General features: G+C 49.3%; 1 pseudogene; it reads right to left on the bottom strand.

Annotated features, from left to right (window-relative positions):
- Window positions 1–212: 212 nt before the first annotated feature.
- Window positions 213–1,022, bottom strand: LOC136136410 (S-phase kinase-associated protein 1-like; annotated as a pseudogene).
- Between the last annotated feature and the right edge of the window lie 10,432 nt (window positions 1,023–11,454).

Below are 11,454 nucleotides of genomic sequence, written 5' to 3'. Positions count from 1 at the left end.
AAATAACTTTTGATCATACTAGAAGAAACTGAGCCATAAGTTTGGAATCTGTACTGAAACTACATATGCAATGAGGACGACATTCTGCTAAAATACAACTGATTTGCTGCTGCATTTGTGGACCGTTTTTCTAATATTAACAATTATAAACAAAGCAGTGCAACTAGTATTTGGAACAATCCTTACAGTGTTACAGCATCAGACACAAAATTTCACTTCTCCTCACACCACTGGTTCTCTGTGTGTACCTGGGCTTCCTCTTCTTCAGTAAAATCATTTTTGATATTGAATGTCTTTCGAATCTCCTCAGGAGTTTCTCCCTTGATCATATTAGCCACAGTCTTGCAGGTAACATCAGGCAAACCTTTGATGTCTAAGTAGTTTGCTGCCAGTATAAGCTCAAAAAGTGTTCCTTGGTCAACTTGCAGGAATTCTTGATCCCGAACAGGGATGTCATCTGTTCGCTTTTCTTTGTTCTCATCATCCTTAGGAGAGGAGGACCATCCCTGTCGGGGGTGCACCACTGGATGACCTTTTTTAATGTTGCTGCCTTAACATTTGGCAAGGGGACTGGATCATCTTCTCCTTCATCATCCATTCCGAAATCTTCCAACATGGTCTTTTTTAAAAAATTTAATTAATTAATTTATTTATTTATTTATTTGGCTGTGTTGGGTCTTCATTTCTGTGCGAGGGCTTTCTCTAGTTGCGGCAAACGGGGGCCACTCTTCATTGCGGTACGCGGACCTCTCACTGTTGTGGCCTCTCCCGTTGCGGAGCATGGGCTCCGGACGCGCAGGCTCAGTAGCTGTGGCTCACGGGCCTAGGTGCTCCGCGGCATGTGGGATCTTCCCAGACCAGGGCTCGAACCCACCGCGTCCCCTGCATTGGCAGGCAGACTCTCAACCACTGCGCCACCAGGGAAGCCCCAACGTGGTCTTAATGGTCACAGATTGTTTCACAATTTCAACATCAACTTCAAATATCTATCCATCAGAACTCTGCAACTTAATTGAAGGCATGGTGTTAGGACTCAAGGAGATGGTGGGCCAGGGACTGATGAGAGCAGGGCGGCGTCTGCAAAAAGAAAAACAGACAAGTTGAGAACAAGTCCAACCGAGCATCCTTTTCCTGTTCTCACCACCCTGGTGGGCTGACCCCTTTATCCTCCCTCCTGTGTCTGACCCCCCTGTTCAGTTTTGGGGCTTCGGGAAATAGGGGCCCCTCGTGTGGAGGCCCCACACGAAAGCCTAGCTTATCTGTCTGTTTTGACAGGAGTTGAACGTTCCAGCCTCTAGCAGAGTCTGGATGTGAGGGGCTGTGGGCTCACTGCTGGGCCTCCATCCTGTGTCTGCTTGGCCTGACTCTCGCCAGCCTGTTCCTCTGGGTGTGGTTTCGGCCTGGCCAGCTGCGTCCAGCCGGTATTTTAGAAGGCAGTCACGTGTGTTTCTTGCACGTGGCATGCTTTTGTTTAGCAAATGATTTATTGTTTTTTATAGTAAAATGCACATCCTGAATGGGCAGGCAGATGGCCGGGCAGAAATCAAGGACATCAATCCTCGTTATTTTACTTTGTAATGGATTTTCTTGTCTTGTTTTGTGTCAGTATAGCAGTGATCTGTAAGTGCTTTACAGAGATTATGCTTTCTTTAGTGACCGGCTTGGAGGTTGGAGCAGCCAGGCTCCATGTGCTGTGTCCATTTTCAGAGCCGGCAGGCAGGGAGCATGGCCGTGCTTCCCAGAGTGACTTCCGAGCCGATGGCCTGAGCGATGTTGGGCGGGAATTGCTTGGCTGTGTGGATGTAATGGGCTTGATTGATGGTGACTATATGCATTGAAACGTGTGGCGTGATTGGTATCTGGTACCCTGGGGCTCGACCTCTGTTGCCAATGATACGAGACATCGGTTAGGCGCCCATGAGGAGAGTCCCTTGGCCCCCCTGGAGCCTGAGGGGGGCCTGCCTTCTGGGAGGAGCCCCTTGCTGCCTCCACTCTGAGTCTGGTTGAGGGTCCACTCTGTTCCCCACCCCCAGCCAGGGTATGTATCCCCAGGGAGCTGGTGGGTGTGCAGCTGCCCTGAGGTCACCACACTCCCCTCCGATCACCGGTGCTAGTTGGTGGGGGTCCCGGTGGCGGGACAGAAGAAGCAGCTCCCATTACTGACGTGGCTGTAGCCTCCCAGGCCCGTCTGTGGGAGGGTCTGCTGGAGAGTCTGTACCTGGGTGTGGGCTGACCCTTCCTCCACGACTCCCCTGGCCTTCCCTGGGGCCCCAGTGCAGAGGAAGGTGTGATGTCGCCCTGCAGACTGGAAGAGGCGGGCTGTGTATTGTCAGGGATCTGAGGGTGTCAGACGTGGAGACACGGTTCACTCCACTCGGGTTCACAAGAGGCCTCCTTGACTTACATAACTGAAGGTTCAGGAAGAGCGGGATCCAGTGGCTCAGCGTTGCCGTCAGGGTCTGCCGTCCTTTCCCCTTCGCCTGGACAGGCTCTTTCCCCAGCAGCCTCTCATCCCCCCAGGAGAGAGCCTTTCCAGCAGGTGCAGCCGTAGGCTCCCAGGTGGGTCTCCTTGGCTCTGATGAGCCAGGCCTCGGCCACTTGCCGTCCCCAAAGCTTGCACTGTGGCCAGGGCTCACCCTATTCTGACTGTCCAGGCTTGGGCCCCATGTCCTGCCAGGGGTCGGGGGTGGAGCAGCTCCCTCCAGATCACCTTGGGGTGGGGTGGCTGGGGCCTTCAGGGGAGGGGAAGAGGCTGGACCACTCAGGGAGCAGATGTGAGGACCCCTCGGCCTCCTGGGAAGGGTCTTGGAATCAGAGGAGGGACTTGGGCTCCGTCTTGGGCTGGGGGAGGTGAAGGGGGTTTCTGAGGAAGGGGAGGTGGCTGATGAGGGGTGGGCTGGGGGCCCGGGGGGCTCTCAGTGGTCTCCTCCAGTGGGCCGTGCATCAGGGAAGTCCCAGAGGGCAGGTCCCAGAGCATCCTGCATGCCGTGAGGTCGGCAGCTGCATTTTTCACAGAGCTCCCCAGGGAATCCCGATGTGTGGCCAGGTGGAAGACGTCAGGGGCTTTTTGCAGGGTCCCAGGAGCGAGGTCAGGACTCTCCACAGTGACAGAGGGCAGAGGGTGGCCCCGGAGGTATAGGCGGCCCCGTGGCTGCCTGGGCAGGTGGAGAAGAGGCACCGATTCCTCGCAGGGCCAACAGCAGGATTGAGATGGTACCTGGTACCCGTGGCTCTCAGGACTGAGATGCAACCATCGTTGGGAGGGGGCCAGTCATGAGTGCCTGCACCGAGGGAGACTTGTATCCTCGGTGAATCCCCTTCGTCCATGCTCTGCTCCCCTTTCAGTCGGGCCGCTTCTGTCCTAAATGAGAGCTCTTGGATAGACTAACCCATGACCGAGGTGTTAGGGACTCAGTGGGGGCCAGTTTCAAGTGTTGCTTTTTATAAGACGACAGCTTGGGAAAGACGAGGCCTAAACGGAATAAACAGTGGAGGGTGGGATTCCCAGCATTATGCTGGTGCTGGTGGAGGCTCCTGCCCGCAGCCCTGAAGCCCCAGGAGACTTGTAGTCATGTACATATGTCCATTCAGTCATCCGTTCAGCACATATGAACGGGAGACCTACTCTGTGCTGGGGCTCCAGGGCTGAACAGAATCCACAGGTCCTGCCCTTGCATCCTCTACCTGGCGCCTGGGCTTCCATGTCTGTCTGTCTGTCTGCCCTCAGGATTCCCCTAAGAGGCTGGTGGCGCCCAGCTCAGCCTTGCTCTGGGGACCGTGTGTGGCGAGGGGGCCGCCCCGAGGTCCTGGTGTCATCCACGTGGGACTGAGAGGCTCTCCTGTGCCAGGGACTGTGCCCACTTCCCTTCCCCATGGATCCGGAGCAGTGTGTGTTCATTAGGGGCCCCATTTCCACGTGGGTGTTGATGGCTGAGTGGCTGCCGCCTGGGACTGAAATTTTGCCAGCCTCTCTTTAAAGAGCCCGTCTATCTTGTAGTGAATACAGATTCCTGCGACTCTCTTTCTAACCTTAACATTCAAAGGAGGTCGGACTCTAAGGCCAAAGTGGGCGGCAGGGCCACCCATTGGCTGTGGCCAGGCTTGTCCCCCCCAGGCTCCCCTTCTGCTCCCCGCTTCCCCACTCTGCTCTCTTGTGTTTCCCCAGTCTCAGCTCCACCCCTGGGGCTTCTTCTTCCAGAACCCCAGACCCCGCTGAGCTCACCCTCTCGCGGTGGGGCCACTCGCGCTGTGGAGTGAGGGCCCTGACCCCAGACACCTGCCCCGCAGTGGCAGTGGCCATGTCAGTGGCAGTGGCCTCGTGCATCTGGCAGCTCTCCCGCCCGCTGCACGCCTGCCCAGACCGGTGGCCCCGGGAGCTGACACTTCACCTTCAGAGTGGCCGGTGTGCCGTTCTTTTGAAACGAGCAGTAGCAAAGCTAGTTCAAGAAATGCCCATTGTTTCCTCCCTCCTATTGCCCAGTCTCCAAAAAATGAAAAGATCCAATGGCCTCATCACATGAGGAGGCCAGGGGGACAGGCTTCCGGGAACAGGGGCCACCCCAGGGGCTGCAGGAGAGACCCTGACTCAGGCCTGAGGAACCACAGATGCCCAGGGCTAAGTGCTGCAAGCCCGGCAGAACCAAATAACAGAATGATTTTGCCCAGCTGCTCCTGATGCGAAAATCATTTTGGGTTCGTTTTAAGGGCTCCATGGAGAGTTTCTACTTTGGGAAAAATTCTATCAAGATACCCTAGCATTGGAGTCACAGTCATTCTTTAATGCAATGTCCAGACCACACATACGTTACTTCTTGTTACCTCTGGTGGGATCTGGATGAACCCGGGCTTGGAGCTGACCTTCAGGTGGGGTGCCCACTCCCTTGCACTCATCTCCCGCGGCCTGATTTCTGGTCGGTGGGAGCTCAGCCCCTTAAAAGAGCAGCGCGGATCCCGATGAAATGCGTGCGATCGCTGCACTGTCTGGCCTGGCTGGCAGGGAACGGTTTCCCGGCAGGAGGCTTAAGCTAGAAAACATCCATGACGAGTACAAGGAGTATTTGGGTGGAGGTTTAAATGCTGTGTCAAAATGCATAAAAAATACAATTAACCACGGTGTGAGGTGGACCGTGTCTCTGAGAAACTGAACAAATTAGAGGAGCACGTGAGAACTAACTCTGAAGCGTTTTTATCCAGAAGGAGTTTGAGCTGGAAATGGGGTGGAGTTGTAGGGCCACAGGCCTGCTTCTTCATCAGGAAGGACAAGGGAATGTTTTCAAGATGCGTGATTGGCCAGAGGTATGTTTGTCAGCAGGATTTCACCATTGGCCTACGGTCGGTATGTTCCTCTCTGCCCAACGTCCCTTCCTGTGTTCGGGGGGGGTAGTTAATGACCCAAGCAATAAAAACTGCAAGATTAACCAGCGCAACGTGGGTGAAGTGTTCAGTAGGGTCCCATTTGGTTACAGAACATGGAAACATTGGCACGGACCCCCATATCTTAGTGCTTTCATCTTTCCTAAAAACTATTGATAATATATAATTTTTAAATCTACAAGTTATCGAGTACAGCTGTAGCTGAGCTCGCTGGAAAGTAGCTGCTTTAATGAACGAGCCAAGTGAGAAAACCTCAGCCATCAGTACCATTTCTACTTTAAGCAGAGGCATTTGAAATGCACATTCCCAGGCACCGAAGAGGTGGTCCTGCGGACTAAGCACAGGCGGCCTTCGGCAGTTTGGTCTCAGCTCACCTTCTGAAGCCGGTACGTCTGAGGCTTGGCTGATCCAATTCCATGGCTGCCAAGCTGATGTCGCCTGTGGGCAGGAGGCCTCAGTGCCTCCCCACGTGGACACATATCCATAGGACAACGTGAGCATCCTTATGACCGGCAGCTGGCTTCCCCCAGAGAGAGTGGTCCCAGAGAAAGCAAGGCAGAAGTTGCAGCATCTTAGCCTCAGAAGTCACAAGGTCTCTTCTGCAGTATTCTGCTGGCCACTCAGGTTAGCCCTACTTACGCAGGGAAGGCTGACCAGCCCTTTCCCCAGGGTAGGTGCTGGTGAGGAACCTTGCTTCGTTTATTATCCTGGGTGTATGAGTTGTGGCTTTTAGCTGTACGCCACAGAATTGAGAAAAGCAGCTGGACAGAAGGTTACTGAGTAGTCCTTAGAATCAAATGGAAGACTGGAGAACCGGTTTCAGAAAAGGGGCAGGAACCCCAGGGGCTCACAGCCTGAGCCACAGTCCAGGCCAGGCCACAGGAGGTTTTGATGAGGATGTGGCCTGTGGTCCGTGGCTGTTGGGTCTGCTGGACGTTGCTGCCACTGGGCCCTCGCAGCTGTGGCCTCTACCAGCAGCTCCGGAGCATCCCTGGATACACAACTCGCCCGCAAGAGTCAGTCCTGGGCAGGATGGATTGTTGAAGCCTGCATCACCTCCCTGCCAGAGTTTGGCTGCTGGTGAGTGGAGGTGGGACCACAGGTAGGATCCTGCACTGGGTGGAGCGCTCTGAACCACCGACAGTGCACGTAAGAGGGATGCCAGGAAGTAGGACGAGAGCTGAGGCTGCTAAGGGCAGCCCCCAAACACAGGCATTCATGCTGCCTGGTTTGTGCTGAACTCAAGGGCTATTTTTGTCTCCAGGTAAACCCAGTGGTTACATATTAATATATTCCTGAAAAGTTATGTTAATTTGAATCGTGGTTTTATATACACTGGCTAAGCTTAATGCCTTCTAGAAGTCTGTAGATAATCCTTTTGTAAAGCAGCTAATCCTTTTAGGGAACAAATAATCACTTCTTAACAATTTTTTTTAAGGTCAAGACTCTATATATTGTGTTTTCTTTTTTTTTTTTATTGTGTTTTCTCAAGGCAGAATTTCCACCTTTTAGGTTTCCTCCTCTGCTCCTAGTGAGGAAACGTTACAGCTTTATACATAACTGTTTGCAGTGTCTCCTGCTGTGTGAAAAAAAAAACACTGAGGTTTTTGTTTTTTTCATTTTCTCCTTCTCTGCTGTAACTGATTGTCTTCTGGAAGGAAGTACAGGCTATTAAAATTTTTAAAGGGCTTGTTTTTATTTTGTTCTCACCCCTGAGGCTGTTTTAATGTGAGCATGTTTAGCCACTAATGAGTAAAGAAACGAGCGTTTATAGTTGTTCTGTCTGGGAAGTCAGATTTGGAAAATTCACCTTTAATATTAGTTTTATTTTCTTCTGTGGGAAGCTTTCACATCCCAGCAGGAATATTTGGTTCCATTTCCTAGAGCTGCTTTCACGTTTCCTGGTTAACTGAGTGCAGGAGCCTGGACGGCAGGGACGTGGGGAGCAAGACAGAGACGTGGGCCCTGCTCCTTGTGGACTGGTGACAGGTTCCGTGTGTGCAGAGTAGTACAGGGGCAGGGAGAACCAGCAGACGGGGAATGGGAAGCAGTCGGGAAGCGGCTGTCGTGATCTAGTAGGGGAGACGAGAGAGACAGAGACAGAGACCGAGGGACAGAGACAGAGAAAGAGACAGAGAGCTAGAGAGACAGAGACAGAGAGACAGAGATGAGAGAGAGACACAGAGAGGCAGAGACAGAGAGAGACAGAGGGGCTAGTAACAGCTGCCATTCAGGGGCCTCCACGTGTCAGGCGTGTGCGTAGCTCTTGTCTCTTTCCTCACGGAGTTACAGGAACAGGCGGGTTTACTGGAGTGGCCTCCGCCCCAGGGCAGGTCACACACCTGCAGGAGGGCGGCAGGTGTGTTACTATGTCAGTAAGACTAATTCAGCTACCTTTTCCTCCAGCGTTGGAACCCGTAGGTGTCATTGGTTGACACTAAAGGAAGTACTGACCTATTTTCAGAGGCCGTGTTATTAAAACATGCATTCCTTTAGCTACTGGAATTATACTCATTGTGACAAGATGCCCCCCCGAGACGGCACCGGGGGACACAGTGGATTCACTTCGTGTGGCTGAATTTTCTTAAGTTGAATATGTGTAAGATGTCAGGCCATCTTATGGTTAGCAAAACTGAGGCGTGGACAAGTGACATGAGTTGTTCAGGGCCATTTCCCTAGAAGGTGGCAGAGCTGGGCTTCCAACCCGGATCTGTCCACTTTCTAAGCAGGGCCTGTCACCAGACCTGCACACTGGGTTGTAAGGAGCAGAACAGCTTAGAGGGGATGGGCCTGGAAATGCGGGCAGATTGTTTTGAGCCTCTTTCTGCAATTCCAGACCATGATTCTGAGATGGCCACATCTTTGAATAAAATATGTGGCTAAAGAAAATACAATAAGTAACATTTGTGAGTGGGTTATTTTGGTCCTTTATATCAGAATACAGGTGATTCTGATTCCGTGGTGGGACATAGTGAATTACTTTCCTGATTTAATTTTACTTTTAAGAGTGAATAGTGATATCCATTTATCTGGTGCATTTTAATGTGTTATTTATTATGATTATTATATTACTATTATTATTTAAATGGATTTTTCCATATTTTATATTGTATTTCAGTATAAAATACAAAAAGCACCATCATTTTTTGGCCAGGAAAATTAATGCACTCTGTGAAAACTATCAGAGGGAATATTGATTTCCTAGATACGGGTAACCCTGAATTACCTTTTTTCTCAAGATTCGTAAATTGCATTAATGGTAGCCTTCAGATTTATAGTTAAAACAAAACGTTAAAGAAGAGTTATTTGGGATATTGGCTGTTTTTCACTCATTTTCCAACCATTCTCATGCAATATCTGAACAGACTTTAAAAATCCTTTCATTTAACAGAGAAACGATTCTCTGAGTTGTTGCTCTTGTTTTGTTTATCCAGTTGTCATCCTGTGCTGGCTTCCTGACCTGCTCCCCCTTTCAGTAAATAGTGTTTGTTATTGACAAGCCTGTCTGTTTCCTTAGAGCTTGGAATTTCTGAGCGGGAAGGAAATAGTAGAAAACTTCGGTGCAGATACAGCAATTCTCTGTTTTTAAATGCACGTGTTACTATCCGTTTGTACTGATTCTATCTGGCCTCCTTTTGGAAGTTTTCCAGTGCCAATCCATTCCCGTTTTACTTCTTTCCTGGTTTTTCTCTATGCGCTTAGAACCATTTGTTCTGGGTGTGTGACGGAGTTGCTGTGCTGGGTTAGACAGCGTGCTCGTCTGATGCTGAATCCACCTACAAGGCTGAGTGAATAGGAAACATCCTACCCTCAGTACAGACTTGGAGGTGTACACTGGAAATGTGTATCTGTCTTTGAAATAACATTTTGGAAAGCACAGTGTTAGGTAGATAAGGACTTCACCGATGTCACATCAGAAAAAAAAATAATGGAACTTCCCCGGCAGTCCAGTGGTTAAGACTCCGTGCTTCCAATGCAGAGGGCGCGGGTTCGATCCCTGGTCGGGGAGCTAAGATCCCACATGCTGTGTGGTGCGGCAAAAAAAAATTTGAAAAAAGAAAAGAAAAGAAAAGAAAATCGTAGCGTTTGGTTTCATAGTGTTTTTTGTCCAGCCCAACTTTTATAGCTGAACAAAATGCTGAGAGCAGTGTTGGAGGTCACGGTCGCCATAAATCAGCTTTCACGCTGGAGAATGAAAATTAACTGTATAGTCATGCAAAGTGACATGTCTGTTAAATACAGAGATTGTTGTGAATAGATTTACGCATTCAATTTGTTTGCAGTTGTCAAAAGTGTATTAATTGTAAGCCCAATGACATTGTTTGCTGTTTCAAATGACTTTTAAATTACACATGTGCTACTTAATCTTAAAAGCAAAATTAAACCTTGGATTGGCATACATTTCAGGTTACAACATTAAGCCATTGTATTTGGGGGGAAGGAGTTTAATATGCGTTGTAAAATAAAATTAAGAGGTGCTTTGCATTCATGGTGGCTTATGTAATTAGATTCTGTCAACTGTAATTTTTCAGGTTAATTTCTTCCACGATGTGTGCTGTGTACATAATAAAGTTATCAATCCCGATTCATGTTAAAATTATTATATAAATCCTTAGTATTAAAGCAACAAAGTATTTTAAGTAAATTTCTTGGAAGTTTGAGTTGTATGGTAAATAGGTGAAATTGATTTTTTATTTATTTTATTTTATTTTTATGTTTGGCTGTGTTGGGTCTTCGTTTCTGTGTGTGGGCTTTCTCTAGTTGCGGCGAGGGGGGGCCACGCTTCATCGCGGTGCACAGGCCTCTCTCACTGTCGCGGCCTCTCTTGTTGCGGAGCATAGGCTCCAGACGCGCAGGCTCAGTAGTTGTGGCTCACGGGCCCAGTTGCTCCGCGGCATGTGGGATCTTCCCAGAGCAGGGCTCGAACCCGTGTCCCCTGCATTGGCAGGCAGATTCTCAACCACTGCGCCACCAGGGAAGCCCCGATTTTTTTTTTTTTAGAAGTAAAAAAAAAAGATGGATATTTTGTTTTAACAAATACAGGTGTTTATTGAGTCTCTACCTGGGTCAGGTGCTGGGGACCCAAAGGTCAGGAAACCGTGGGCACCACCCTCAAGAATCTGCTAATCTAATATGGTATTTCCAAAGGGTTCTCTGGGACACGTATCCCCTCCTCAAGTGCCATGTGTGGTCAGGTGCGCTGAGAGCTATAGCTACCTCAGGTGCCACTGGAGAAGGTGTGAGGACGCCAGCATTTCCAAACTGTTTTGGCCACAGAGACTCTTCTCCTCATAACATCGCTGATCGTGTTGGTCTGCTCTCGGGGATTCTTTTTTTTTTTTTTTTTTAAACATCTTTATTGGGGTATAATTGCTTTACAATGGTGTGTTAGTTTCTGCTTTATAACAAAGTGAATCAGCTATACATATACATATGTTCCCATATGTCTTCCCTCTTGCGTCTCCCTCCCTCCCATTCTCCCCATCCCACACTTCCAGGCTGTCACAAAGCACCGAGCTAATATCCCTGTGCCTTGCGGCTGCTTCCCCCCAGCTATCTACCTTACTACGTTTGTTAGTGTGTATATGTCCATGACTCTCTCTCGCCCTGTCAAAACTCACCCTTCCCCCTCCCCATATCCTCAAGTCCGTTCTCCAGTAGGTCTGCGTCTTTATTCCTATCTTACCCCTAGGTTCTTCATGACATTTTTTTCCCTTAAATTCCATATATATGTGTTAGCATACGGTATTTGTCCTTTTCTTTCTGACTTACTTCACTCTGTATGACAGACTCTAGGTCTATCCATCTCATTACAAATAGCTCAATTTCATTTCTTTTTAAGGCTGAGTAATATTCCATTGTGTATATGTGCCACATCTTCTTTATCCATTCATCCGATGATGGGCGCTTAGGTTGTTTCCATGTCCTGGCTATTGTAAATAGAGCTGCAATGAACATTTTGGTACATGACTCTTTTTGAATTTTGGTTTTCTCAGGGTATATGCCAAGTAGTGGGATTGCTGGGTCATATGGTAATTCTATTTGTAGTTTTTTAAGGAACCTCCATACTGTTCTCCACAG

The sequence above is a fragment of the Phocoena phocoena genome, chromosome 16 (genome assembly GCF_963924675.1).
Source record: "Phocoena phocoena chromosome 16, mPhoPho1.1, whole genome shotgun sequence".
Taxonomy (NCBI): Eukaryota; Metazoa; Chordata; class Mammalia; order Artiodactyla; family Phocoenidae; genus Phocoena; species Phocoena phocoena.
The sequence above is the reverse complement of the archived record's forward strand: the minus strand, read 5'-3'. Positions and strand labels throughout refer to the sequence as shown.